This window comes from Schistocerca nitens, chromosome 1, assembly GCF_023898315.1.
Source record: "Schistocerca nitens isolate TAMUIC-IGC-003100 chromosome 1, iqSchNite1.1, whole genome shotgun sequence".
Taxonomy (NCBI): Eukaryota; Metazoa; Arthropoda; class Insecta; order Orthoptera; family Acrididae; genus Schistocerca; species Schistocerca nitens.
Window position 1 is genome coordinate 1,215,086,200 of NC_064614.1, and position 6,396 is coordinate 1,215,092,595.

The following is a 6,396-nucleotide window of genomic DNA, read 5'->3' on the forward strand; positions in this document are numbered from 1 at the left end:
TCTTGGTGCCACTTTGCGGCGCTGTTCTGGTCGGTGTGTAGTCGATGTTTTAGGACTGCACGATTTAGGAGGACAGTCACGTCGGAGATTCTAGCGGTAGTCTGTCATCATGTGACTGTCCCATATTCCTTGATACCTTTCCTCCATGACTTGGATGTCTCTGGAACCTCTCCCCATGTTCCTCACTGAAATCACCAGATAGACAGGAAGATTGACAGAATACTTATTTAAGTGGGTATAGAGCAAGTGCGCCACTATGCTGAGACTAGCTCCCAAATTATGAACGTTTGTGAGCATGTTGTGGACCAGTTGTTTGTAGTTCTCTCCTCTGTGGTTGGCCAAGAAGTTCCTTCCAACGGAAACAAAACTATATGCGACAAATGCTTCAGTTCAGTTCATAAATCTGAGCCATTGATAAGCTTGCAATTTTGATGACCATCGAAGATCCCAGGTTTTTCACAACTGAGACCAGGAAAGGACCTGCAAAGTTATTTGAAGCAATTAGAATTTCTGTCCAAGGCCTTAAAAAATTGCTTCATGAGGCCTAGCCTGATGTGGAGCAGAGAGAGAATGATTTTGTCCCTATCAACCAAACTCTCATGTATGATGTTCACTGCACCAACTGTCACGTGTTATCTAGAAGGCGACACCGCTTTTTTCCAATGGTTTTGTTTAGCTTTACCATCCCATATGCAGATGGAACATAAGTATTTTGTGTAGCCACTTTGCTGCCCAAGCGAGATGTTGACCATCTTAAAATCAACACAGATAAGTCACCGCTGCTGATAAGTTTCAGTGGAACCATCTTCGTATTTTTATATTCTTTGTGGAATTTAGTGGTGTGGGTAAGTGGTATAGACGCTTGGCGATTCCCACTGTGTACTAGAACGTATTTCAAGCTTTTTGTGGTATTGTCGATAAAAAGTTTCCGGTCCTCTGGTTGATACTCCGGCAGACCCATTGCAGGTAGTATCCCATGAGGTAATTGTAGTAAACAATGTCATCATCTTCATTGCAATAAAGGAAAAGCCCCTTTTATGTAGTCCGGTAACCTGTTATATTAATTTCTGGCTTAGGGCACTTCATTTCTTTGAGCCTCGATGCCAAGTGTTCAGAATCTTGGTAAGACAGTGAGGTCTCAAATACGATCACTGAGATGCTCCTGGGAGAAATCTTGACGTGTAGAGATACTGGCTTCATATTCACTTTCATCAGTGCTCCTTTTGAAGACCTGCAATTCTTCAAGATTTGACAATGTAAGTTCAGGACATGTGGTAAAAAATAGCACTGTAATATCTTCGCTATGTTGTGCAGGTCACCTTGCTCACTGCAAAACAGGATACTCCCACTTCCGTTTCTTGGTTTTATTGAATCCTTGCATACTCACAACACAAAAATAACAAGTAGACTGGAGGTGGAGGGGGGGGGGATGGAAGGAAAGGGAAGGGATTACTGATGTCAGCTGCATCGAGACATTACGCGGAATCAGCGGCGACGAGTGAAAATGTTTGCCGGATCGGGATTGAAACCCAGAATCTCTTACTTCTTACGCAGATGCGTTAGCCACTGCGCCATCCAGGACACAGTGCTATCGCAACTGTCTCACTGCTGCCCGCACTCCCACCATGCGCCACATATCCGCAATTCCTGTCCATTTCCTCCGCTCTCACTGCTGTGAGATACCTGCCTGGAGGTCAGACATACTTGTGCGTCTGCACTGAAGAAGGCGGATCCACTGCCCATCGAGGCGAATCAATTATATGAATTCCTGGTGCCTGTTCTTTCGAATCTACCATCTTGTGTACCGCTGTTCCATGAGACAGATGTCATGGTGCAATCGCTCGCCACCATCACTGAATCACAGTTCTCTGGTAACGCATCAATGACGGAATAAAGTAAGTAAATCTTCAGGGTCATGTTGCAGTCCACGACATTATAAACACGAATGAGGTCGTCCACAGGATCCCTGCAATTTTCGGCTCTCCCATTCCCCATGAATGGTGTTGTCACGACTCAGGAACCAGAGTTGTTCGGTGTGTCAGCAAGGAGATTCGACTTCTACCACCATTATGTCAAAAGTTCGGCTTTACGCTTTGGAAAATCTAAATCACTAATCAAATCACTGAGTTTTCACTATATGATTCTATATGGTTCTCCAGATGGTAATGTTGGTATAAATGTGGGGTAAGTGGTTAGCGTCACTGACGAATGATTGCACTTTTTCAGCTGTATGTATGGGTTCAGCACATTCAGGACCATCGATGTCACTGCTTGCTTGTGGTACATGTAGGGGAACAGAAACTGGCAATCCTTCGCCAACAGCCACAGGGAGAATGACAGATGGTATGTCAGGATATTGAATTTTCCACTTTCTCTTAGTATTGACTTCTTTCATCGTGGATGGTACCATACAAAAACAGCAATCCGACGAATGACTTGTGAGCTCACGCCAAATGGCAGGCACACCAAGCTTCATGGACACGTTTTTACTATGTATTTAAGCATTCAATGCCAACGGCCTTGCCGCAATGTTAACACCGGTTCCCGTCAGATCACCGAAGTTAAGCGCTGTCGGATTGGGCTGGCACTTGGATGGGTGACCATCCGGTCTGCCGAGCGCTGTTGGCAAGCAGGGTGCACTCAGCCCTTATGAGGCCAACTGATTGAGAAGTAGCGGATCCTGTCTCGTAAACTGGCATACAACCGGGAGAGCGGTGTGCAGTCCACATGCCCCTCCATATCCGCATCCAGTGACGCCTATGGGCTAAGGATGACACGGCGGTCGGTCGGTACCTTTGGGCCTTCATGGCCTATTCGGGTGGAGTTAGTTAGTTAGTTATTCAAGCATTCAATGTAGACGAAAAGCTGCAGCACACGTTTAGAGCTCACGATTTTTCTTGGTCTCCAACTCGACACCCGAAAAACAAGGCGTGTGCTTGTTTCACTGCTTTAGTCAGTGGTTGCCTTCTTGAACCGCAAATAAGAACTGCAGTAATGTTACAAAAGTTAGTAGGTTTGTTATTGCAGGTGTCGGACATTTTTGTGAAAGCGTACACGCGCAATAATACAATTCAGTTTCAACACTTCACCTCATGTATTCACTGCCAACCACCACGACACTCCTTCCAATAACAAGAGAAGTAACGCCCCACAGGAGCACGAAGCCGTGACAAACGACAATTAAAATCACGTCGGGTTTTTGCATTCTACAATGCTCGCTTTACTTGATGACGCTGACATGAATAATGGTATAAATCAATGTTGCTAAATTGCACCGAAAGCGTCACCTCACTCACTCACGGCGTCGGAACCCTTGTTATAATGACCCATGAGCGTAAATCTGAAATGTCAACACATTATTTATTTGGAACCCTTTGCTCGAACAGTCCACGGGTATACTGCCGGTTCATAGTGTCCAACGGGCACAATATTTCGGCGATCAGACATGTCGCCATCGTCAGGTGCGCTGACGAACTGAGCTCCTGAGGGCGGGCGGACGATTTAAATCCCCTCCCCACGCGGGCCGCTCTCTTCACCGTCCGCGCCCGCGCGCCGGCGGTCGCGAAGACGTGGATGTCGGAATCTGTCGTAGCGTCGATGTGCTTGCTACGTCCGCCCTGGTCGCCAGTTCGTACTTCTCGCTGAGAGTCTTCTTAATTACATTCAATGCCGGGTCCCAAGCCTTGCTGAGACTGTAACCGCAATCTCGGTTGATAAAATCCTCCCTTTTGGGAATTTCGATAGCCTCCCTTATAACGCTGTCCCAATATTTAGAGGTCTGAGCCAGGATCTTGGTACGCTCATAATCCATCTCGTGTTTCTCGGACAAACAGTGCTCTGCTAGCGCCGACTTATTTGGATATTTCAGTCGAGTGTGCCTTTGATGCTCTCGGCAACGATCTTCGATGGTGCGTACTGTCTGTCCGATATAAGTCTTCTCACACTCACAGGGAATTTGGTGTATGCCGGCCTTCCTCAAACCGAGGTCACCTTTCACACTTCCCAGTAATGCCCATGTTTTATTGGGCGGGCAAAAGACGGTTTTAACTCGGTGATTCTTTAATATATGGCCGATTTTGCCCGAAGTGCGCATTTTACGGAATAAAGGCAGTGGCTACCTCTTCTTCCGTGACTTCATCCGTCTCCACAGGCTGTGCTGTGGTGGTGGGACGGAGAACGCGTCTAATCTGCCATTCCGAGTATCCGTTTTTGGGGACACGGTTTTGAGGTGTTCCAATTCCTGGGGCAGATTCTCTGCGTCTGAGATGCTGCGCGCCCTGTGTACTAGTGTTTTTAGTACTCCATTCCTCTGAGAAGGGTGGTGGCAGCTGTCTACATGCAGCTACAGGTCAGTGTGCGTTTCCTTCCTGTACACACCATGGCTCAGGGTACCATCAGCTCTTCTCTTGATCATGACGTCCAGGAATGGTAATCTTCCTTCTGCTTCGGTATCCATAGTGAATTTGATGTCTGGATGTATGGAGTTTAGGTGTGTAAGGAAATCCAGGAGCTTGTCCCTACCATGGGGCCAGATGACGAACGTGTCATCGACATAACGGAAGAAACAAGTAGGTTTCCAATTGGATAACGCCAAGGCTTCCTCCTCGAAGTACTCCATGTACAAATTCGCGACCACCGGTGAGAGTGGGCTGCCCATTGCGACTCCATCCGTTTGCTCATAGTATTCCCCATTAAATCGGCCGCCTGCCCTCAGGAGCTCAGTTCGTCAGCGAACCTGATGATGGCGACATGTCTGATCGCCGAAATATTGTGCCCGTTGGACAGTATACCCGTGGACTGTTCGAGCAACAAATACGCCGGGAGAAACTGAAGAATCACAATTTTAATCTTGATATCCTTGTCCAGCACATCTACATCTATAAAACACTGCTACCTTCGTTTCTGTAAAAAATAAAAAGTGAAAATTTGTGGACCAGTGTAAGGCGCCTCAGTTACTGGTTGACATCCCTTTGGGCATAACGTAGTCTACGGTGTACCACCGTGAAGGATGCCCCTGGCCATTCTGCACAGATCATTACTGTCATTCTTAAGAGAACTAGTGGTGGTCGTTGGATGTATCGTTTGCGAAACACAAAATGGTCGGCTCGCCCACCAAATTGAAAACCTCTGGAATTTTTATCTCCACTGAAAAATCAAAACAGGAGATTTACAAGGAAAGATCAACTACTCCCAAGGACGTGAGCGGCTGCTCAGTACGGGCCTGCGCTGCCATAATTCCGAATGAAACTCAGCGCCAGTATCATCTGTACGGAACCGCTTTATAACATGTATTAGAGCTCGAGATCAACATTTCGCGCACTTTATATGGGAGTCCTAATAACAAACGCAAGCACCGTGCCTAAGTTACGATGTTGTGTACATCTGGTTCAGTAGAGCGCACTTTCCTGCCTCATCTTTTGCTGATGCGTTAATTTGCTAGAGTTTGAAAAGTTACATGCACATGCCCTCGGAGTCTTTCGTGCAGTAGTTTTTCTCCTGACGAGGACGGCGAAGCTAGCCAGCCATCGAAAGCTCGAGAATCTTATTGGAATTGACGAGGCTTTAAAACCGAGAAGATTTTATTCAAGTAACATGCACGTTATGGCACTGAACACCTGTTCGAAGACTTTTTCGAGTTCTACATAGAAAGGTGTACATTTCCACAAGGAGATGAAAATTTAATAGTTATGGGGGATTGGAATGCGATTGTAGGGGAAGGAGTAGAGAAAAGGGTAACGGGTGAATATGGCCTTTGTAATAGGAATGAGAGACGAGAGAAACTAATTGAGTCCTGTAACAAATATCATCTGGTAGTAGTGGATACTCTATTTAAGGGAGGGGGGGGGGGGGGTAGGGCGTCAAACGGGCCGACTTGGAGCAGGAGAGGCACCACAGGACATTTTAATTTCTACTGTCTATACTTTTACAAATAAATTGATAAAACTTTGTCAGCATGACCAGGAAGGATTGAGGACTGACACTCACAGCAGTGGAAGTTCAAAACCGTAGCAAAATGCCTTTTTTTTACATGTTAAATTTCATCATTCTTTCACTTACTACGGGCTGCATTTGTTTCTGTAGGTACACTTTTCTTCCTAAGTAAGAGAGATTCTTCGATGAATTTTGCACAGCATACCAGCAGTACTTACAGGTGTATGGAACTTTGGAATTTTCCAAATCTATTAGAAACTGTGGTAAAAATAGAGATAATTAACTATAAAATTTGAGTTTTTTCTAAACATAAAGTTTAAAATTTAACAGTTCATTCATTCTTTCATAAATTAAATAAACTCTAGAGTTTCATACACATGTAAGTATAGTTTGTATGCTGTGCAAAATTCATCGAAGAATCTCTCTTACTTAGGAAGAAAAGTGTACCTACAGAAACAAATGCAG

At 45.5% G+C, this 6,396-nt stretch overlaps 1 pseudogene; it reads left to right on the forward strand.

The window, feature by feature from the left end:
* Nucleotides 1–2,510: 2,510 nt before the first annotated feature.
* On the forward strand, nt 2,511–2,628 carry LOC126203470 (5S ribosomal RNA; annotated as a pseudogene).
* The last annotated feature ends 3,768 nt before the right edge of the window (nt 2,629–6,396 follow it).